This window comes from Elephas maximus, chromosome 11 (genome assembly GCF_024166365.1).
Source record: "Elephas maximus indicus isolate mEleMax1 chromosome 11, mEleMax1 primary haplotype, whole genome shotgun sequence".
Taxonomy (NCBI): Eukaryota; Metazoa; Chordata; class Mammalia; order Proboscidea; family Elephantidae; genus Elephas; species Elephas maximus.
Window position 1 is genome coordinate 58,190,777 of NC_064829.1, and position 23,038 is coordinate 58,213,814.

Sequence of the window (23,038 nt, forward strand, 5' to 3'; positions counted from 1 at the left end):
AATATGTGAATTGTTTAATGAGAAAATAATTTGCTCTGTAAACCTTCATCTAAAAAAAATCATCTAAAGCACAATAAAATAAATGCATAAGTGTAAATTAAAAAAAAAAAGATTCTATAAAAGATTCCTGATCAAAAGGTAAAAAATGCAAAACAGAATTTCAAATTCTCATGGACTCCAGACTTTCTGAAATAATTTTTGAAGTAGTTTCATGAACCCCTGAAACTATTGTCCTGAGATAATCTTTAAATCTTAAACCAAAACTATTCCTGAAGCCTTCTTAAAACCAAACAGTGTTTTTGTTGTTAGGTGTCATCACGCTGGTTCCGATTCATAGCATCCTTATGCACAACTGAACGAAACACCGCCCGGTCCTGTGCCATCCTTACAATCATTTTTAGGCTTGAGCTCATTGTTGCAGCCACTGTGTCAATCCACTTTACTGAGGGTCTTCCTCTTTTCCGCTGACCTTCTATTTTACCAAGCATGATGTCCCTCTCCAGGGACTGATCCCTCCTGACAACATGTCCAAAGTATGTAAGATGCAGTCTCGCCATCCTCGCTTCTAAGGAGCATTCTGGTTGTACTTCTTCCGAGACAGATTTGTTCGTTCTTTTGGCAGTCCATGCATGGTATATTCAATATTTTTCGCCAACACCACAATTCAAAGGCGTCAATTCTTCTTCGGTCTTCCTTATTCATTGTCCAGCTTTCAGATGCATATGATGCGATTGAAAATACCATGGCTTGGGTCAGGCGCACCTTAGTCTTCAAGGTGGCATCTTTGCTTTTTAACACTTTAAAGAGGTCCTTTGCAGCAGGTTTACCCAACGCAATGCATCATTTGATTTCTTGACTGCTGCTTCCAAGGCTTTTGATTGTGGATCCAAGTAAAATGAAATCCTTGACAACTTCAATCTTTTCTCCGTTGATCATGATGCTGCTCCTTGGTCCAGTTGTGAGGATTTTTGTTTTCAATGTAAGTGTTGAGGCGCAATCCATACTGAAGGCTGTGGTCTTTGATCTTCATTAGTAGATACTTCAAGTCCTCTTCACTTTCAGTAAGCAAGGTTGTGTCCTCTGCATAATGCAGGTTGTTAATGAGTCTTCCTCCAATCCTGATGCCCTGTTCTTCTTCATATAGTCCAGCTTCTTGGATTATTTGCTCAGCATACAGATTGAATAGGTATGGTGAAAGGATACAACCCTGATACACACCTTTCCTGACTTTAAACCAATCAGTATCCCCTTGTTCTGTCTGAACAATTTCCTCTTAATCTATGTAAAGGTTCCTCATGAGCACAATTAAGTGTTCTGGAATTCCCATTCTTCGCAATGTTATCCATAATTTGTTATGATCCACACAGTCGAATGCCTTTGCATAGTCAATAAAACACAGGTAAACATCCTTCTGGTCTCAATCCACCTGGAGCACCAGGGATATCATTGCTGATGTCAAGTGGATCCACTTGACATCAGCAATGATATCCCTGGTTCCACGTCCTCTTGTGAAACCAGCCTGAATTTCTGGTAAGATCCACTTGACATCAGCAATGATATCCCTGGTTCCACATCCTCTTCTGAAACCAGCCTGAATTTCTGGTAGTTCCCTGTGAATATACTGCTGCAGCCGCTTTTGAATGATCTGCAGCAAAATTTTGCTTGTGTGTGATATTAATGATATTGTTCTATAATTTCCATGTTTGGTTGGATCACCTTTCTTGGGAATAGGCATAAACATGGATCTCTTCCAGTCAGTTGGCCAGGAAGCTGTCTTCCATATTCCTTGGCATAGATGAGGGATCACTTCCAGTGCTGCATCTGTTTGTTGAAACATATCAATTGATATTTCTTCTCTCCACCTTCTATTTCCATGTCCATTCAGCCAGCTTCTCTCCCCCTCTGCATTCTCAACTCCGCTCCAGACAGGAGCTGCCCACACAGGCCAGTCCAATCCCTGTCTGAAGAGTTGGCTTTGGGAATAGTTCCTGTCTTGGGCTAACAGAAGGTCTGGGGACCATGACCTCCGGGGTTCTTCTAGTCTCAGTCAAGCCATTAAGTCTGATCTTTTTACAAGAATTTGGGGTCTGCATCCCACTGCTCTCCTGCTCCCTCAGGGATTCTGTGTTGTGTTCCCTGTCAGGACAGTCATCGATTGTAGCTGGGCACCATCTAGTCCTTCTGGTCTCAGGCTGTTGTAGTCTCTGATTTTTGTGGCCCTTTCTGCCTCTTGGGCTCATAATTACCTTGTGTCTTTGGTGTTCTTCATTCTCCTTTGCTCCAGGTGGATTGAGACCAACTGTTGCATCTTAGCGTTTAAGATGCCAGATGCCACTCTCCAAAGTGGGATGCAGAATGTTTTCTTAATAAATTTTACTATGCCAGTTGACCTAGGCATCCCCTGAAACCATGGTGCCCCCAAACCCCTGCCCCTGCTACACCGGCCTTCAAAGCATTCAGTTTATTCAGGAAACTTTCTTTGCCTTTGGTTTAGTCCAGTTGTGCTGACCTTTCCTGTATTATGTGTTGTCTTTCCCTTCACCTAAAATAGTTCTTGTCTACTATCTAATTAGTAAATACCCCTCTCCCTCCCTCCCTCACCACTCTTGTAACCATCAAAAAATATTTTCTTCTCTGTTTAAACTATTTCTTGAGTTCTTATTATAGTGGTCTCATACTATATTTGTCCTTTTGCAACCAACTAATTTCACTCAGCATAATGCCTTCCAGATTCCCCCATGTTATGAAATGTTTCACAGATTCATCATTGTTCTTTATCGATGTGTAGTATTCCATTGTGTAAATAATATGCCATAATTTATTTATCCATTCATCCATTGATGGGCACCTTGGTTACTTCCATCTTTTTGCTATTGTAAACAGTGCTGCAATGAACACGGGTGTGCATATATCTGTTCATGTAAAGGCTCTTGTTTCTCTAGGATATTCCAAGGAGTGGGATTTCTGGATCCTATGGTACTTCTATTTCTAGGTTTTTAAGGAAGCGCCAAATCGATTTCCAACCATTTTACGTTCCCACCAGCAGCGTGTAAGTGCTGCAATCTCTCCACCATTTATTCTTTTGTGTTTTTTTACTTAATGCCAGCCTTGTTGGAGTGAGATGGAATCTCATTGTAGTTTTGATCTGCATTTCTCTAATGGCTAATGATCGTGAGCGTTTCCTCATGTATCTGTTAGCTACCTGAATGTCTTCTTTAGTGAAGTGCCTGTTCATATCCTTTGCCCATTTTTTATTTCAGTTGTCTTTTTGTTGTTGAGTTTTTGTAGTATCATGCAGATTTTAGAGATCAGCTGCTGATCGGAAATGTCATAGCTAAAAACTTTTTCCCAGTTTGTAGATAATGTTTTTACTCCTTTGGTGAAGTCTCTGGATGAGATAGGTGTTTGATTTTTAGGAGCTCCCAGTTATCTAGTTTCTCTTATCCATTGCTAGTAATGTTTTGTATATTGTTTATGCCATGTATTAGAGCTCCTAGCGTTGTCCCTATTTTTTTTTTCCATGATCTTTATCGTTGTGGATTTTATATTTAGGTCTTTGATTCATTTTGAGTTCGTTTTTGCGCACGGTGTGAGGTATGGGTCTTGTTTCATTTTTTGGCAGATGGATATCCAGTTATGCCAGCACCATTTGTTAAACAGACTGTCTTTTTTCCGTTTAACTGACTTTGGGCCTTTGTCAAATATCAGCTGCTCATATGTGGATGGAATGATGTCTGAATTCTTAATTCTGTTCCACTGGTCTATGTATCTGTTGTTGTACCAGTACCAGGCTGTTTCGACTACTGAGGCAGTATGATAGGTTCTAAAATCAGGTAGAGTGAGGCCTCCCACTTTGTTCTTCTTTTTCAGTAATGCTTTACTAACCCAGTCATTTTTGAGCAGGGTATTGTTCAGTTTCCAAGTGTTTGATTTCTTTTCCTTGCTTTTTCTTTTATTGATTTCTATTTTTATGGCCTTATGGTCAGAGAAGATGCTTTGTAATATTTCGATAATTTGGATTTTGTTAAGGCTTGCTTTTTGAACTAATATGTGGTCTATTCTAGAGAATGTTACATGTGTGCTAGAAAAGAAAGTACACTTGGCTGCTGTTGGGTGGAGTGTTCTGTATATGTCTATGAGGTCAAGTTGGTTAATTGTGGCATTTAGATCTTCCGTGTCTTTACTGAGCTTCCTTCTAATGTTCTGTCCTTCACTGAAAGTGGTATGTTGAAATGTTCTACTATTATTGTGGAGCTGTTAGAGTTTGTTCTATGTATCTTGAAGCCCTGTCGCTGGGTGCATAAATATTTAACATGATTATATCCTCCTGGTATGTTGTCCCTTTAATCATTATATAGTGTCCTCCCTTATCCTTTGTGGTGGATTTAACTTTAAAGACTATTTACTTGGAGATTAATATTGCCACTACTAATCTTTTTTGATTTTTGTTTGCTTGATAAATTTTTTTCCGTCCTTTGAGTTTTAGTTTGTTTGTGTCTCTAAGTCTAAGGTGTGTCTCTTGTAAACAGTATATAGATGGATTGTGTTTTTTTTTTAATCCGTTCTGCCACTCTGTCTATTGTTGCATTTATTCCATTTACATTCAGCATAATTATGGATAGGTAGGAGTTTAGTGCTGTTATTTGTGAGTGTCATTGACCGTTTCTTTTTCCAACTTAATTTTTTGTGCTAAGTAGTTTATCTTTACATATTGTCTTTTTGTCTTATTCATTGTTGTTGCTTTTGTTTTTGCTGAGTCTTTATTTTTTTCTTGTATTTTATTTTGATGAGTAGGATTGTTAGTCTCCTTTGTGGTTACCTTAATATATACCCCTATTTTTCTAAGTTTAAGCCTAACCTTTATTTCTTTATGTCACCTTGACTTCCACTCCATATGAAAGATCTATGGCTACATTTCTTTGTCCCTCTTTATTGTTTCAATGTCTTCTTTTACATAATGACATCACTCCCTGTTTTGAGGTTTTTTGATCTTGATTTATTTTTGAGATTTCCCTATCTGGATTGACATCTGGTTGCTATGTCCTGTGTTCTAGTCTTGGGCTGATATTATTGATTTTCCAACCTAAGAACTCTCTTTAGTATTTCTTGCAGCTTTGGTTTGGTTTTTACGAATTTCCTAAACTTCTGTTTATCTGGGAATGTCCTAATTTCGCCTTCATACTTGAGTGACAGTTTTGCTGGATAGATCATTCTTGGTTGGCATTTTTTTTTCTTCAATGCTTTATATAAGTCATCCCATTGCCTTCTTGCCTGCATGGTTTCTGCTGAGTAGTCCAAGCTTATTCTTATTGATTCTCCTTTGTAGGTGACTTTTCGTTTATCCCTAGCCACTCTTTAAAATTCTCTGTCTTTGGTTTTGACAAGTTTGATTATAATACATCTTGGTGACTTTCTTTTAAGATCTACCTTACGTGGAATTCAATGAGCATCTTGGATAGGCATCTTCTCATCTTTCACAATATCAGGGAAGTTTTCTGCCAACAAATCTCCAACAATTCTCTCTCTATTTTCTGTTTTCCCTCCCTATTCTGGTACTCCAATCACTCGTAGGTTATTTCTTTTGATAGAGTCCCACATGATTCTTAAGGTTTCTTCATGTTTAAAAGTTCTTTTATCTGATTTTTCTTCAAATATATTGGTGCCAAGTGTTTTATTTTCAATCTCACTAATTATGGCTTCCAATTCTGCTCCTCTGACTTTGTATCGAGTTGTCTAATTCTGAAATTTTATTAATCTTCTGAATTTCTGATTGCTGTCTCTCTATGGATTCTTGGACTTACTAAATTTTTCATTATGTTCTTGAATAACCTTTTTAATTTCTTCAACTGCTTTATTTGTGTGTTCTTTGGCTTGTTCTGCATATTGTCTGATCTTCTTCCTGATCTCGTTCCTGATGTCTTGAAGCGTTCTGAATATTAATCTTTTGTATTCTGCATCCAGTAATTCCAGGAAGAAACCTTCATCTGGAAGATTCCTTGATTCTTTGTTTTGAGAGCTTATTGAAGTGATCATGGTCTGCTTCTTTATGTGATTTGATTTGACCATTGTCTCTGAGGCATTTATAAGTTATCGTATTTGTTTATTTTATGTTTGCTTACTGTATCCTAGCTTCTTGCTTTGTTTTGTTTTGATATGCCCAGATGGGCTGCTTGAGTGAGCTAGCTTGATTATTTTCACCTCTGAAGCTCTAACGTCATGTCACCAGATTGCTAGAGCTGTTACCAGGTATATGAGCCTGAGTCCATTCAGTTTTCCTGTATGGATTCAGCTCAGGTGTCCAGGTAGTTGGCCATCAAGTGTGTGGTACAGGCTCTGTCCTACAGTGTTAGTGGGGCAGGGGTGATTGGTGTATGTACAGGTATATGGATGCAGCAGGGGGTCACACTCTGAACAAGGCAGGGGGCTGACAACCATTCCCTGAGTGTCTGTGAGGAAAACACATCCCTGTTCCCTAAAGCACACAGGTAGGTGTGTTCTGCAGCCAGACCATGGGCACCCAATGCTTTTGGTTGTAAGGACTGGGAGGTGCCAGTTATCCTTGGACCCCTGTCATGGGTGGCTAGGTGACATGGGTGGGGCCACCAGTCCTCAGGCCCTAATGTGGGTAGGTGAGGACCGTGTTTAATAGGCAAAGCGGTGTCAAACATCAAACACCCACCTCTCCACCTCACAGCTGAAACAGTTGCAGTCTGCCAACAAGGGCCTATTCTCCTGAAATGGGCCCACACAGGTCCATGCAGAAGTGAAAGGTGTTCAACATCTGCAGACCATTTGTCCCTGGGCAGGGGCTGCTTTTGTCCTTAGCTCCCCAGCTTAGTGGAGCTGGCAGATTATCTTTTTCCCCAGTTGTGAATTTATTGCTTCTCCAAGGCCAGGAGAATGGCTCAGGATGTGTAGCAGGACCTATCTCAGGCCCAGGGAAATAGACAGCCACTGAAGCTGGTTTGTGGGCTGGGGGAGTGGTAAAATAAACATGAGTACTTAGCTTTTACTGAGAGTGTCTTCTTCTCTGGTTTTGGAGGTGTGAGTAGGCTATTGGGCTCACTGTCTCTCCCTGAGGAACTGGGTCCAGAACACTACCTCCAACCTTGCCATGGTCACTCAAGGGAATGGTGCCTGAGGGTTCCTGACTATTAAGGTCCAGCAACTCCTTGCTGTGTCTGAACCGTCTGCCCCTCCCCCTGCTACTCAGTCTGTTTTCTAACTTTGCCCTTGATGTTCAGGGCTCCTAGCTTGTCATATGTATAATCGTTTCACTTCTTTTTGGGGGTCTTTTTTTTGTTGTTGTTGTTGTAAGAGGGAACACCGGAAGCATCTGACTATTCTGCCATCTTGGCCCTGCCTCCTCAATAATTTTTTTTTTTAAGTGGTTGATTAATTTTATTTCAGGGTCCTGATTCAGTTTGAAAGAAGTCTCCTCTTTATGCCTCTCCTTGGGGCATTTGGTTCTCACTCTTTGGCTTCCTTTAGGGAGCTTTAGAAAATACCAATGCTGATTATTAATGGCCCAGAGATTCTGATTTAGTAAATCCACAACTTCTATCACTCCCTATCAATACCCCGCCTCTGCTACAATTACCATCATCCCAATGTAAAGCAATGGAACTGTTCTTCCTCACTTCCGTATACTACAAAGCTCCCTAGGGGTGGACTTTTTATGCCTCCTTTACCATTAAATCACGCACATTTATTGGGTGCCTTTACCATTAAATCACGCACATTTATTGGTGGGTGGGCAGTGATGGTTCACTGGTAGACTTCTTATCATCCATGAGAGAGACCCAGGTTTGATTCCTGGCCAATGCTCAAGTGCAGCCACCACGCATTTGTCAGCCAAGGCTTACGTGTTGCTATGATGCTGAACAGGTTTCAGTGGAGCTTCCAGACTAAGACAGATTAGGAAGAAAGGCCTGGTGACCTACTTCTGAATGTCAGCCAATGAAAACCCTATGAATCCAACCAATCTGCAACTGATCATGGGAGCAGTACAGGACTGGGCAGTGTTTTGTTCTGTTGTGTATGGGATCCTCATGAGTCAGGGTTGGTTTGACAGCAGCTGAAAACAATAACAGACATTGGCGAAAAGCTAGGTGCGTAGCTTAAAGTCTAGGCTGCTTTTGGTGTTTGATTTCAGCTGTACAGGACTTTCTGTAAGAAGAGGGAGCACATGGTGGAATTTGTTCACGATTTCAGTGTTTGTGGGGACAATGACCTTCTCACAGGGAGGTTTGCTTGCTGGTACCCTCAAAGGCAAACCTGTTGCAATACCTTGGCTGCTTGTTGGGCTGGGACATCAGGGCTGGGTTACCCAACATCCTGTGTCTGGGAACCCCACATGTATGTACACACACTGCACAGATGCTGCCTGAGCAGTACCTGAAGATAAATCTTGTGCATCTTATAACTGAGAAGATAATGTTCAACCAACCTGGCTGGCCCTGACTCTATCAGAGCACTCCCTGGACTCATAGAGCCAGCTTGGATTTTGCTGTGGGCCTCGGGGTTCATCACCTTCCCTTTTTGGGTGGCAATGGAGGGGGGAGTTTGATGTGACACGGAGCCCTCTGTTGTGTCTTCTTGGAAATGGAAGGAACAAGGAATGCTGGAGATCAGCTATCCAGGTCTCCAGAGTCATGTTGGGAGGGCTGAAGGGCTCCTATAGGCTCAGGTCAGTATCCATAGCTGGGGGGACCTCTGGGAGGGCAGTTACTCAGAGATGGCCACTAGATAATGGGACTACTAATTTTTTTTTTGCTGGGACACAGTCCTCACAGTCTCTAGGCTCCACATAAAAAAGCCAGCCCCACCCAGAACCATTTGCCACTCACTTTGGAAGCGGTTGGAGCTTTCGGGTGGCACATTTAGGGCTCCACTGCAGATCAGAAATCCTCAGTAGCTCTAGGTGCCTCACAGCCTGATTTCCAAAAATCTGTGGGTGCCATCCAGCACATTCTGTGGTCTGTTTCCAGCTGTCCTGCCCATTCTAATCTGCTTCTGATCTCACTTGGGTCCTTTCACACCAGGTCCCTTTTGCCCACCCCACCCCCAACCCACCTGGGATTTTCCATGAGCCATCGGTCCCACATTTGACCCACATGCTTCCTCTCTAGATACTTAGCAAATTCTACCAGCCCTTCTGAGTCCAGCTCTGGGAGACCTTCCACCACCTCAACCAGAGGTGATTTCTCTGCATTTATCAAGGACAGACACTTGGTATTAGGCATCTCTGCATCCCTAGTGCTTAGCATGGTAGGAAAAAGGAGCTCAAGAAATGTTGGTTGAATGAGCAAATCCACATTGATAATCTATATTGTAAATATGGCACTCTGCCATGAGTGTGGTTTTTCCATGTACATTTATTACCTCTTCAACTCACTTGTGAGCTCACAGAAGACACAGCCTTGAATGTTACTTCTGTCTTCATTTCATAGCACGCAGACCAGCACCTTGTACACTGTAGGTGTTCAATGACAGGTATGTTTTAATAATGAGGGGGAAAGACATTAAAATTGGGTTCCTCATTTTGATTAGAGATTCTACAGAAGAAACCTGATCAAAAGGGGGAAAATGTAGACTAGAATTTCAAATTCTCATGGACTTCAGTCTTTCTGGAGCCGTGGAGGCTGGATGAGCCTCTGACACTATTGCCCTGAGATAACCTTTAAACCTTAAACAAAAATATCCCCTGAAGCTTCCTTTAAACCAAACAATAGTTTAAATTAGTAAAGAATGCCTACCTCGATCATTGTGCTCTTTTAAGAACTATCTATCTATCATCTAAAGATATGAAAAGAACTATCAAATTGACAACAGCAACTAGAAAGATTAGACAGAAACCTTAGTGGGCAGTGAGTTTATGTTAATGGGGGAGGAACAATTCAGAAAAGGCAGAAGATTGTAATCAATGTCACTGAATTGGACATGCAGAAACTGTTGAATTGGTGTATGTTCTGTTGTGTACATTCTCGACAACAAATTAAAAAGCCAAAATCCTATGGAACACAGTTCTACTCTGACACACAGAATTAACTCAACGGCAACTGGTTAAAAAAAAGTGGATTCCTTTCTGCTTCCTCATTTGGGTCATATACTTCTGCCAGGTCTGTTTCTTTGCTGTCCCTGCCACTTACTCCCTGCTCACCTGGGCTGTTGCATGTTTGCTCACCTGTTCTCTAGACCCTCTCTTTCTCTTCCCAAACCTTATTGTTCCCAAGGCTAGATTAAGCCCCGCTTGTCAGCAGCTGTCCTGTTCTGCCTGGAATCATATCCTTTCCAGGGCATCCGCATCCAGTGACTGAGCAAGGCAGGGTATAAAGGCCCAACAAGGGACAACTCTTGGGCACTACTCACTCCAGAGCTTCCTGCTGGTTGGATAGGTCTTTGTCAGGCTTGCATTGCAGCTCAGCTTCCTCCTTTGCCCAATCCTGCTTCCTCCTCCTTCCCTTCACGTGTGTAGACCCCTAATAAAGATGTTCTTGCACTCCAAATTCCAACCCAACCTGTGACAGAGAGCTTGAAGAGAGGGTTGTACTGGTGAAGCCAGATTACAATGGGCAAGAGGCAAGAATTAGGCTAAACACACACTCATGCTTGTGTTGAAGTAGATTGCCAGGCCTTTTTTCAAGGTACCCCTGGGTAAATTTTAACCTCCAGCCTTTCAGTTTCATAAGCTGAGCTTGTGAACCATTTGCCCCACCCAGGGACTTCTTGAGGGCTGTTGTTATTGTGTGCTGTCGAGTTGATTCTGACTCATTGGGACCCTCTAGGACAGAGTAGAACTGCCTCATAGAGTTTCCTAGGCTGCAATCTTTATGTGAGCAGACTGTTAGGTCTTTTGCTCGAAGAGTGGCTGGTGGGTCTGAACTGTGAACCTTTCAGGTAGGAGCTGAGCACTTAACCATTGTGGCACCAGGACTTCTTTCCTGAGGATAAAGAGGAGAGCAAATACGTTCCCAGGGCCTGAGGGCAGAGCTCAAAGTAGTTGCCTCAAGCCTGAATGAAGCATCCTGGTTTAGTTTTTAAAACTTGTGCTGTTATTGCACTCTATTTCTTTATAGATCTTATAATATTTTAATTTACTTATGAACAAATAAAACTGCTGTCTTAGGAGGCTGCATCAGTTTACTAGGTGGTCTCAGGAACTTCACCCTTTCCTGAATGTCACACTGGCAGAAAAGAATTTTCTTTTTTCCTCGAACTCACTCCTTTATTTCTTGCTCCCCTGCACTCCTGTGGAGGAAGGGGTCATTGATAAGACCAAGAAGAGACTGTGTAGCATAAAAATGTATCAAAGTAATGTGGGGAGAGGCTGCCAGTAGGAGTAGAGAAGGTCTGTGGATGCTCCAGGTATTGAATGCTGAAGAACCTCTTGCCCAGTGGCCGCCTGGGGGAAGGCTTCTATGGATGGAGCCAAGACGGTGGATGGAGGCTGGAGGCACAGAAAAGATGAGTGGGTACTTGGGGGTTTTGGAAGAAGCAGAGAGTCCAGAAAAAGATGAGACTCCAGAGAGTGATGATTCCCTGACGACTGAGAGGCAACTCTAAGGGGTAAGTGTGGAGTGTTTCACACCGTCCTTTGGACACCAGGAAAGCTCTCATGTGTCTAAGTGTAATATTTTTTCTTTCTGGTCCTGGGCTGTCCCTGCATGCTTGTTTAGACAGTGCAGGTGTCAAAAAAAAAAAAAAAAAAAAAAACCCACTACTGTCAAATAGATTCTGACTCATAAGGACCCCATGCGTTATAGACTAGAACTGCTCCATAGGGTTTTCTTGGCTGTAATCTCCCCAGTGGCATAGCGGTTAAAGCGATTGACTGCTAACTGAAAAGTCGGTTTGAAACCACCAGTGGCGCTGTCGGAGAAGATTGTAGCAGTCTGCTTCCTTAGAGATTTACAGCCTTGGAAACCCTATGGGGATGCTCTGAGTTGAAATCAACTTGACCGCAATGGGTAGTTTTTTAAATCTCTGTAGGAGCCATGGCACCGCTGGATGAGTTCGAACTGCCAACTTTTAGGTTAGTAGTTGAGCACAGACAATCTGAACCACCCAGGGCCCTCAGGAGAAAGTATAACCAAGGATTTTGGCAGTTTGAGAGATATGGTCTCAGCAACGGGCCAGGCAGTGTGCAATAGTAGGAATACCTGTTTTCCTTATAACCTTTGAGTCTGGCTTTCCTCATCTGAGAGAGAGACATAATCGTTCCAGCCCTGTCTAAATAAAATTTTTGTAGCGTGAATTAAAAAATATCACAGAATTATACCTAAATGTATGTACCTTTATTAGGGTTATACAAAAAATTGTGAAAACATCGACACTATATAAGTATTTTAAATGCCCCAGGGGAGTTGCCTCTTTAAAGAAGGTCTATAATTGATTCTTTCATTAAGTGGAGGACTGTCCCCTAATTTGTCTACTTTGAATATTCAGTTTTTAATGCTTGTTCTTTCTTAGGACCAGTCAAGCAGAAAATTCACTCACTGACTTAGTTTCTCAGTGCTGCTGTGACAGAAACACCACAAGTAGGTGACCTTAATGAAAAAAATTTGTTTTCTCACGGTTTAGGAAGCTAGGAGGTTGAATTCACCGTCTGCTCTGCGGAAAATCCTTGTCTCAGTGTCTGTAACTTGGGTTTTGTTCCTGGATTCCTTGGCAATCTTCACATGACATCTGTCTTTCCCCCAGTTGTGCTTGCTCGTCTGTGTCTAATCTGCTCTTTTTATATCGCAAAAGTGATTAGGTTTGAGACACATCTTACACTGATTTTACCTGGATCCACAATCAATGCCCATGGAAGCAACAGTCAAGAAATCAAACGATGCATTGCGTTGGGCATATTTGCTGCAAAGACCTCTTTAATTTTTCGAAAAGCAAAAATGTCACTTTGAGGACTAAGGTGCACCTGATCCAAGCCATTGTGTTTTCAATCACCTCATTTCCATGTGAAAACTGGACAACGAATAAGGAAGACCAAAGAAGAATTGATGCCTTTGAATTATGGTGTTGACAAAGAACACTGAGTATACCATGGACTGCCAGAAGAACAAACAAACCTGTCTTGGAAGAAGTATAGCCACGATTCTCCTTAGAAGACAGGATGGTGAGACTTTGTCTCACATACTTTGAACATGTTATCAGGAGGTTCCAGTCCCTGGAGAAGGACATCATGCTTGGTAAAGTAGACGGTCAATGAAAAAGATGAAGACCTTCAACGAGGATTGACACAGTAGCGGCAACGATGGGCTAAAGGATAACAATTGTGAGGATGGTACAGGACCAGGCAGTGTTTCATTCTGTTGTATATAGGTTCGCTGTGAGTTGGAACCAAACTGATGGCATCTAATAACTACACTGATATGGCCTCATTAGCTCAACAAAGAAAACCCTATTCCCAAACTGGATTACACTCACAGATATAGTGGTTAGGATTCCAACATATATTTGGGGGGGGTGGGGGGACACAATTCAATCCATAACATTCACTTTAGTAAGAGTGGATGGGAGATTGAGACCAGAGTGTAAAGCGCTCAGACAAGAGCAAGCTGGGGGAAAGCCTTGTCTTGAGGAAGGGAAATTGTCTTCTCAAACTCTTCACACCTTTTCTATAAACAGGATGGGTGGAGCTGCCTGGGTGGAGGAAGCATGAAGCTTGGTTCAGGGTGAGGAGCCAAGGTAAAGAAAGGCATACTTTCTGGAGGCTCTGTGCCTCCTGGGCTCTTCTGACAGGCTCCAGAAAGCTCTGGGAAAGCTCCAGTTTCGTGCTAACAAGCTCAGTTTGGGGTTCCTTGCACTTGCAGGGGTCATGGGGCCATCTTGGAGAAGCTGAGGAGATGCGTCCAAGCTAGGTGGCCAGTGGTCCGAATTTAACTTGGGTAAGTCTGGGTTTGCTTTTTCTTCCCTCGGAATTTCTTTTTTCCTTTTCTTTTCCCCCAGACCACCAGCCAAGGGAGACCCAGGAAGAAGGTAGGAGAAGCAACTCCCAGATATCAACACTGTGGGCACAGCCACCAAGGGAAATGAGACATCATTCTTCTGACCAGTTGTTTGCTAGCATGGACAGTACAAGCTACACACTGTGGCCAGCCGAATTTCCCTGTGGTTCATGTCATTCAGGTTGCTCCCCACATCCGGGCTGGAGTTGTGGGTGTGGGAGCACAGCCCCTCAGACTCTGTGCTGGTCCTGGGCCCAGGCCTGGAAAACATCAGCCTGTGGCAGACCATACATAAACACCCGCCTGGGGCTGAAATCAGTTTTCCACTCACCTTGATCCAGGTTTCCAAGCCTGTGTCTGTGTTTATGTCTCAGGCCTGTGAGTGGAATCTCCTTTCTGGGGAGGTCTGTCATTGGGGGCTTTAGACCCGTGGTCATCTGCTTCTCACAAGATGAAGGGCTGAGAAGGATGTGGGTGGTCACACCTGAGATCTTCAGAACATTCTGATCCTTTCCAGTGAGCCAGCCAGAATCTTCCCTTGGGCTAGGGGAGCACCAGGTGGGGGCCAATACGATGAGCACAGTGGGTTATTCCCTTTGTGGAGTGATTCAAGGGGAGGAAAATCTCCTTGCCCAAATAATCTGCCCTCTCTTGTGATGCTGTGTGGCTCCAACAAAAAAAAAAATTCAATAGTAGTAATGCCTATGTTTCTTGTTTGAATTGGGCATTCCAGGCTTCGTTATCTCCTTTAATCCCCAGGTCAGCTTCACAATAGGTGGGCCAGGAATTATAGCCACAGTGTAGTAGATGGGAGCCCTGATGATGCAGTGGTTAAGCGTTCAGTTGCTAACCAAAAGGTCAGCAGTTTGAGTCCACCAGCTGCTCCTTGGAAACCCTATGGGACAGTTCTACTCTGTCCTATGGGGCCACTATGAGTCAGGATTGACTTGAAGGCAATGGGTTTGGTTTGTTTGTTTTTTCTTTTTATGTGGTAGATGAGGACACTGTGGGAGGCTGAAAAAAGGAAGTGAGCTCTGGCAGGGGTCAGATGGCCTGTCACCAAGGGCCGTGGAAGCAAACAAATGACTTCTCTGAACTTCAGTTTCCTAACTTGAATATGATTTTGTAATTTGTAAAATTCTTTTCATTTCAAAATATCTAAAGGGTGATCTTTGTGTACCGATATGGAAAGGTCGTCAAGAAAGTGTTAAGTATAAAGAGCAACACGTGGGTATAATCTGACACTATCGGAATTATTTTTTAAAGGCTATATATCAAAAGGTCAGCAGTTCAAATCCACCAGCCACTCCTCGGAAACCCTATGGGGCAGCTCTACTCTGTCCTATAGGGTCACTATGAGTTGGAATCGACTTGACGGCAGTGGATTTGGTTTGGTTTTGGTATATATCCACATACGTATTTGCTTGTATTTTGCATAGGCTGTCTCTGGGAGGATATACAGAACAGGTTACTGTTGGGGGATGGTGGGTAGGTGGAGGGATTGAGTGGGGAGTGGAAATGGGGGTGGGGAGGGTGATAGATTTTTCTTTGTATATTCTTTTGTAGGAGAGCTGGTGGCTCAGTGGTTAAGCATTCAGCTACTAACCAAGAGGTCTGTGATTTGAACCCACCAGCTGCTCCACAGAAGATTGGCAGTCTGCTCCCGTAATGATTTACAGCCTTGGAAACTCTACAGGGCAGGTATACTCTGTCCTATAGGGTTGCTATGGTTGGAATCGACTCAACGGCAGTGTGGTTCAGCTTTTTTATATTCCTTTTTATCTTTTGATTTTCTACCGTATACTTATACATGGAGCATTTTGGCTGTATTTCTTCCAACACAGATGTGTTAGTTCTTCTGGCAGTCAGTGGTATATTCAATATTCTTCGCCAACATCATAATTCAAAGGCATCAATTCTTCCTCTGTCTTCCTTATTCATTGGCCAGCTTTCACATCATATGAGGTGATTGAAAATACCATGGCTCGTGTCAGGTGCATGTTAGTCCTCAAAGTGACATCTTTGCTTTTTAACACTTTAAAGAGGTCTTTTACAGCAGTTTTGCCCAATGCATCCTTGCTTAGAAGCGAGGATAGTGAGACTTTGTCTCATGTACTTTGGAGATGTTATCAGGAGAGACCAGTCCCTGGAGAAGGACATCATGCTTGGTAAAGTACGGGGTCAGTGAAGAAGAGGAAGACCTTTGACAAGATGGATTGACACGGTAGCTGCAACAATGGACTCAAACATAGCAATGCCTGTGAGGATGGTGCAGGACTGGGCAGTGTCTCGTTCTGTTGTACATAGGGTGGCTGTGAGTTGGAACTGACTCGATGGTACCTAATGACAACTTTTATTATCTCTTACAAATCTAAACAAGAATTACTTATAAAAAATAATTTAATGTTTTTTTTTAAGCAAATAAGATAATATTTGTGATATAAGATGCTTTGTGGGCATAAAACCCTTTCTACTGAGTTGATTCTGATTCATGGGGCCCCGTGTGTTACAGAGTAGAATTGGTTCATAGGATTTTCCTGACTGTAATCTTTATGAAAACAGATCACTAGGCCTTTCTTCCACAAAGCCACCACTGGGTGGGTTCAAAATGCCAACCTTTAGATTAGTAGCTGATTGCAAATCATATGAGCCCCCCAGAGACCTCCATTTGTGTGCATGAAGGGATATTGTCTGAAAGGGGTAACTTGAAACCATTATCAACTATTAGATTTAAAACATTGTTTATTGGAAAATTGTGGGTTTAGGAATTGAATAGACATGAGTTAAAATTTGGCCTCTGGTTTTCTCATCTAGAAAACAGGGGAGGGGCACAGAAATAACAGATATTTCTATTCTTATGAAAAATAAAATGAAAACATATGAAAAACATATGCAAAGTAGGACAGTTCCTTCCTTCCTCCCCACACCCTTCTGCTAGCAGGGCTCTGGGGAAATGGAAAGCTATTTCTGTGTTTCAGGTAAATTTTGACCTCAAGGAAGTCCTCTAAGGCAGCACCATCCAATAGAAACACAAGGTGAGCCCCGTATGTAATTTTAAGTTTTCTAGTAGCCACATTGGAGTCCCTGGGTGGTGCAAACAGTTAAACGCCGAAAGGTTGGTGGTTTGAACCTACCCAGAGGCGCCTCAGAAGATAAGCCTGGCGATCTGCTTCTGAAAGATCACAGCCTTGAAAACCCTATGGAGCAGTTCTATTCTGCAGACATGGGGTCGCCATGAGTTGGAATCGACTTGAAGGCAACCAAACAACAACTGTAGTCACATTAAAAAAAAAAAGTAAAAAGAAACAGGTGAAACTAATTTAATAATGTATTTTAAGTAACCCAATATATAAAAAAATATTTTTCAACATGTCATCAATATAGAAAATGATCCCTGAGCTATTTTACATTTTTTTCATACTAAGTCTTTGAGATCTGGTGTGTATTTTATACTTGCAGCCCATCTCAGGTGGGAATAACTGCATTTCAGGTGCTCGGCAGTCACACATGGCTCGTGACTGCTGTATCAGAGAGTACAGCCTCAGAGTGGGGGGTCTTTCCCCAGGAAGGTATGTGAGAGGGCTCCAAACAAAGCAGGGGCCTGACCATGGACCACGGAGGAAGGTAATGGAACTGAAGCCCTGGTTTTGTCTAGTTCAGACTGTGATTAGGTAACAAAAGCATAGAACAACCTTGGGTAAAGAAATAGGGGTTCTATCACTGTACGGTGATCCTCCCATCACCCCCTGGGAAGGGTCAGGTGTTGTCACTGCTTGGTGAAGGGAAAGGGGGCTGAACAGGGACAGAGGTGGGAGATAGGGAAAGGGCCTGACATTGTCTTTGTGTGTCACTTTCTTAACCGTTGCCCTCCTCCTGGTCCTTCTCTTCCCTTGGGGATTGAGAAGGAATTAGTCTTCTTCGTGAACTCTTCATCAGCCAGACTCCTAAATGTTGGTGTTTTCTGGACTCATTTGCTGTCTTCTTATGCCATACCAGCTTCCTGGGCTTTCACCCTGTTCTTACGGCTTCCAGTTCTTCTGTGGGCTCAATCTCCAGCCCACAGGGCTCCCCTGAACTTGAGCCTAATATATCCAGGCGAGTCTTCTTGACATGTCCTCTTCGACCCCTCTCTCCCTCCCTCCCACTACTTGCTCTCTTTCCGTGTTCCCTCTTTCACTTGCCCAAGTCAGAAACTTGAGAACAAGATGTGACTCCTTTCCTTCCTTCCAACATCCAAACCACCACCAAACCTTGCCAATTCTGCCTCCTAAATATCTATCAAGTGTCTAGAATTATCTCTCACCTAAATTGCTGCAACAGCATTCTGTGTTGTTCCTCTATGGTCTAGTCTTGCCCACACAGTAGCCCTTCACCCTGCCGTGAGCATGATCTTTCTGAAGCTTAAATTTTATCCTGTAACTTTCTTGGAAGGAACCCTGATGGTCTAATGTTTACGCACTTGGCTGCTAACCGAAAAGTTGGTGATTTGAACCATTCCGCAACTCCTCTAGAGAAAGATCTGATGACCTGCTCCCATAAAGATTAACCAAAAAACCAAACCCCTTGCTATCGAGCCAATTCCAACTCATAGTGACCCTATAGGACAGAGTAGAATTGTCCCATAGGGCTTCCAAGGCTGTAGTCTTTACGGAAGCAGATTGCCACATCTTTTTCCTGCAAAACAGCTGGTAGGTTTGAACTGCTGACCTTTTGGTTAGCGGCCAAGCACTTAACCACTGCTGCACCAGGGCTCCATTCCTGTGAAGATTACAGCTTAGAAAACCATTTTACGGGGGCAGTTCTACTCTGTTACATGGGATTGCTATGAGTTGAAATCAACTTGACAGCACCTAACAACAACTTTCTTGCATTAAACACTTCCAGTGCTCACCACCGCCCCTAGATGAAGTCCATTGCCAGTGTGTATTCTCTGCCTAACTCTGAAGTCTCATTTCTCTCCACTTCTGCCCTTGCTCTCTATAATGGGTTCAATAGTGTCTCCCAAAAAGTTGTGTCCACCTGGGACTTTGCAATGTGACCTGATTTGGAAATAGGGTCTTTGCAGAGGTAATTAGTTGAAGATCGAGATGAGGTCATTCTGGATCAGGGTGGACCCTAAATTCAATGACAAGTGTTCTTATTAAAAGAGAAGACACAGAGAGAACCACAGAGAAGACCATGTAAAGACAGACGCAGAGATTGGAGTGATGCTGCCACAAGCCAAGGAACACCTGGGGCTACCAGAAGCTAAAAGAGACAAGGAAGGATTCCTCCCTAGAGCCTTCACAGGGAAGGTGTCCTGCTGACACCCTTATTTCAAACTTCTAGCCTCTAGAATAGTGAGAGTATAAACTGTTGTTTAAAGCCACTTGGTGGTAATTTGTTATGGCAGCCCCAGTTGACCCAAGGCATGGTATTTTCAATTGCCTCATAAAGCATGCAAAAGCTGGACAATGAATAAGGAAGACCGAAGAAAAATTGACGCCTTTGAATTATAGTATTGGCGAAGAATATTGAATATACCATAGATTGCCAAAAGAATAAACAAATCTGTCTTGGAAGTACAGCCAGGATGCTTCTCAGAATTGAGGATGATGAGATCTCATCTCACATACTTTGGACATGTTATCAGGAGGGATCAGTCCCTGGAGAAGAACATCATGCTTGGTAAAGTAGAGGGTCAGCAAAAAAGAGGAAGACCCTCAATGGGATGGATTGACACAATGGCTGCAAAAATGGGCTCAAACATAACCACAACTGTGAGGATGGCACCGGACCAGGCAGTGTTTCGTACTGTTGTACATAGGGTCGCTATGTGTCGGAACCGACTTGACAGCACCTAACAACAACAACAGGAGGCTTAATACATCCTGTCTGCTTTCTCTGTAATGAGCCACTAGCATTTCTTTGCACCTGCTGTTCCTTCTGCGCTCTTCCCCAACCCATCTCCCTTCCCCCTTTGCCTGGCTCCTTCAGTTCTTAGTCAGACATTGCCTCTCCTGAGGAAGCCACCTTGAGGAGTGTGCCCCAGCTGTGTTAGGTGCCTCTCCTGTGCTGCCCCCAAAGCACAGGCTTCTCTGTATGCTAATTGCCTCTTTTCTTTTTAATTGTGGCAAAAATTTATATAACAAAACATTTGCCAATTCAACATTTTCAAGTGTACAATTCAGTGACATGAATTACGTTTATCAAGTTGAGTGACCATCACTGCTTCGAAATTTTTTCATCGCCCTGAATAGAAACTCAATGCCCCTTAATCAGTAACTTTCACTTTCCCTCCCCCCCCCCCCCACGGCCACCCCTGGTAACCGCTAACCGCCAACTTTGGTTTCTGTACATTTGCCTGTTTTCATGTAAGTGGGATCATACAATTCATTGCCTCTTGACTTGCCTGACTACCCCACTAGACTGAACCCTGTGAGGACAGGGTGTCTTGGGGACACTCAGAAGGTTCTGAGTAAGCATTCGTGGAATGACTTCATGCTACCTTCTCTGTCAGGCATTGCTCTTTGTGGGTGTCATTTCAAGTAATCCTTACAAGAACCTTATAAATTATGTATTATTAAGTATTACGTATTTTCTATTCAACATACGGAAACCAAGGCCAAGGGCTTCCAGGGACTGACCTGAGGGGTGTAACATTAGGTGGCTGTACAGGCCTTGCTGTTGACGGGAGTTTGGAAGTTTGTTTTGGACTCTACACAGCCTGGCTGTCAAAGCTGTATTTTTCACTGTCCATGGTCCAAAAGTCAGAGTTTGCTGAGGGACATGCTTATGACATCAAGCGGGAAAAACAGAGGTGGCCATTGTCGCTGGGGGAAGTGATGCTGAGGCAAGTGCTCTAGCCTGGAAGTCAAAGACCAGGAACCATGTGTGGAGTGTGCTTAGCAACTGTCACCCCATGCGCTCATGACTGTCACTGAGGAAAACCTGAGTTTGAAATTAAGAAGCCTACTTTAGTCCAGGCTCTGCTATTAACCAGCTTTGTGACCTGCGGCAAGTGCTTTTATCTCCCAGGTGGTTGTCCAGGCTTCCTTACCACCTCCAGACTGATTGAAACCAGATCTCTGGGATGGGGGTGGGCACTTTTTTGTTTTCAAAAGTTCCCTAGGAGACCCTAGTGCTCAGGAAGGGTCGAGAACAAACAGAGGAGTGTGGGAAACTCAGGGCCTTGGGTGCTTGAGTGGGAGGAGAATCCCCAAGTGAACAGAGGGTGAGAGTGGGAAGGCTGCAGAAGCTAAGGGCAAACTTGGCTTAAGTTGTAATTGAGTCCTGGGCAGAGGTTGAGGGGTATCATGCGGGGTGGGGATGTCACAGTTTCTGGAAGGAAAGACCATTCTTGGCGGTTTGCCATGGCCCCAATCGGGCCCAGCCCTCACCTTTGCCCCAATGGGTTGCAGGACTGGCCAGCGTGGTGGTCTGCTCACCTGCCTCCCCTACCATCCTACCACCCTCATATGTGGCTTGGGCAGATCTCAACTCCTGCAAGAAGCTTCTCGAGACTGATCTCCTTTAGCACAAGTCGGTATTGTACAATGTGACAACTTATCCTCAGTGTTTCATGTTCTAGAAGTTCCATCCATGCGCTCTGTAACTCTTGTAGAAGTTTTCCACCCTTGTGAGGGGGGCAGAGTCCTACAGTGCAAAGAGCATGGGCTTTGGAGGTGCCCATGTCCACATGTCAGTTGTCACTAGCAATGTAACTTGGAGCAAATCATAAACCTCAGAACCTCTATCTCCTCATCCATACAATGGGAATAACAGTACCTTCCTCTTAGGTTTGTTGTGAAGAGAAAATGAGGTAATGTGTCTAATATCCTTGGCATACAGTATGAGACTGACACTTTCGTGTTGATTAACCAAGCAGTTGGATAATCGTTGCCATAATTATAACTCAGATAAGGGAGCACTTTCTTACTTTATCTTTTAATGCAATGAGGCTTTTTTTTTTTTTAAATAATATTTTATTGTGTTCTAGACAAAAGTTCACACAGCAAATTAGGTGCCTCTTTAACTTTTTTAATACAAATGGTTCCATGCCATTGATTACAATTTTTTACAGTGTGTCCCCATGCTCCTTATTTCCATTCTTCTGTTTATTCTGTTTCCATTGATCTAGCTTCCCTTTCCTTCCTTGCTTTCTTATCTTTGCTTTTGGGGAACTGCTGACCGTTTGGTCTCATGTAGTTAATTGTTTAAGGGAGCACATTATTCGTGACAGAGAGCCTGTGGGTATTTGTTAATCTCATTTTACAGGTACCGAAAGTGAGGTTCAGACAAATTACGAAGTATTCCTGGCACACTTGTGGCTCTGCTCTCTCCACCATTGCTGCTTGGGTGGATAGGACAGAAGTAGGGACAACTGTTGAAGTTTTGACTCTGCTCTGGGGTGACAGCAGAGTCCACTGTCCAACAGGCACCCTTGAGGTCTTTCTGACGGGTCAGGCAGCAGGTGTGGGCAGTGGGGTGGTCCTGTGGTGTTTGGTCGCAGGCTGGCCCTTTGCGGCATTGCTGGGCCAGGTCATGTTTTGATGTTTTCTCTTGTGTTATGGAGAGCAAGCCCCTCTCCTGTTGTGTCATGGGGACAGGGATGGGGCAGGGCACACAATTTCTGCCTCCTTGCCCCCTTGGTCCTCTCCATTCCTGACGTCAGAGCTGCCCGTGGGATCGGAAACCTCACATTTTTGGAACGGGGCACATTCTCTTAGGGGCAGGAGTGGAGATAAGGAAGGGAGAGCTGGAAGAGGCAGGGGGAGGGGGAATGATGTGCTGAAAAATTTCTGGAAAGAAACTGAGGAGACAGGAACCTCATGAGTCTCTGGCTTCCCACTCAGGCTGGCGGAAGGCCACGCTGACAGGAGGCCAAGTGGAGGATCCAACTCTGAGTCCGCGCAGCCTGGAAGGGTAGCTGTGGGACCTTCGCTGTGAGGGAGACAGGGCTTGTGCTGAGATCACCACCCTCCTCACCCCTGCAGGCCCGAATGAGAAGTGAGTCCCTGTGCCAGGCTGCCATGGCAGTGAGGCTGAGGCCTGGCTTCCTGGGCCAAGGGCAAGGAGCTGAGCAATTTAGTGACATTGTCAACATCCAC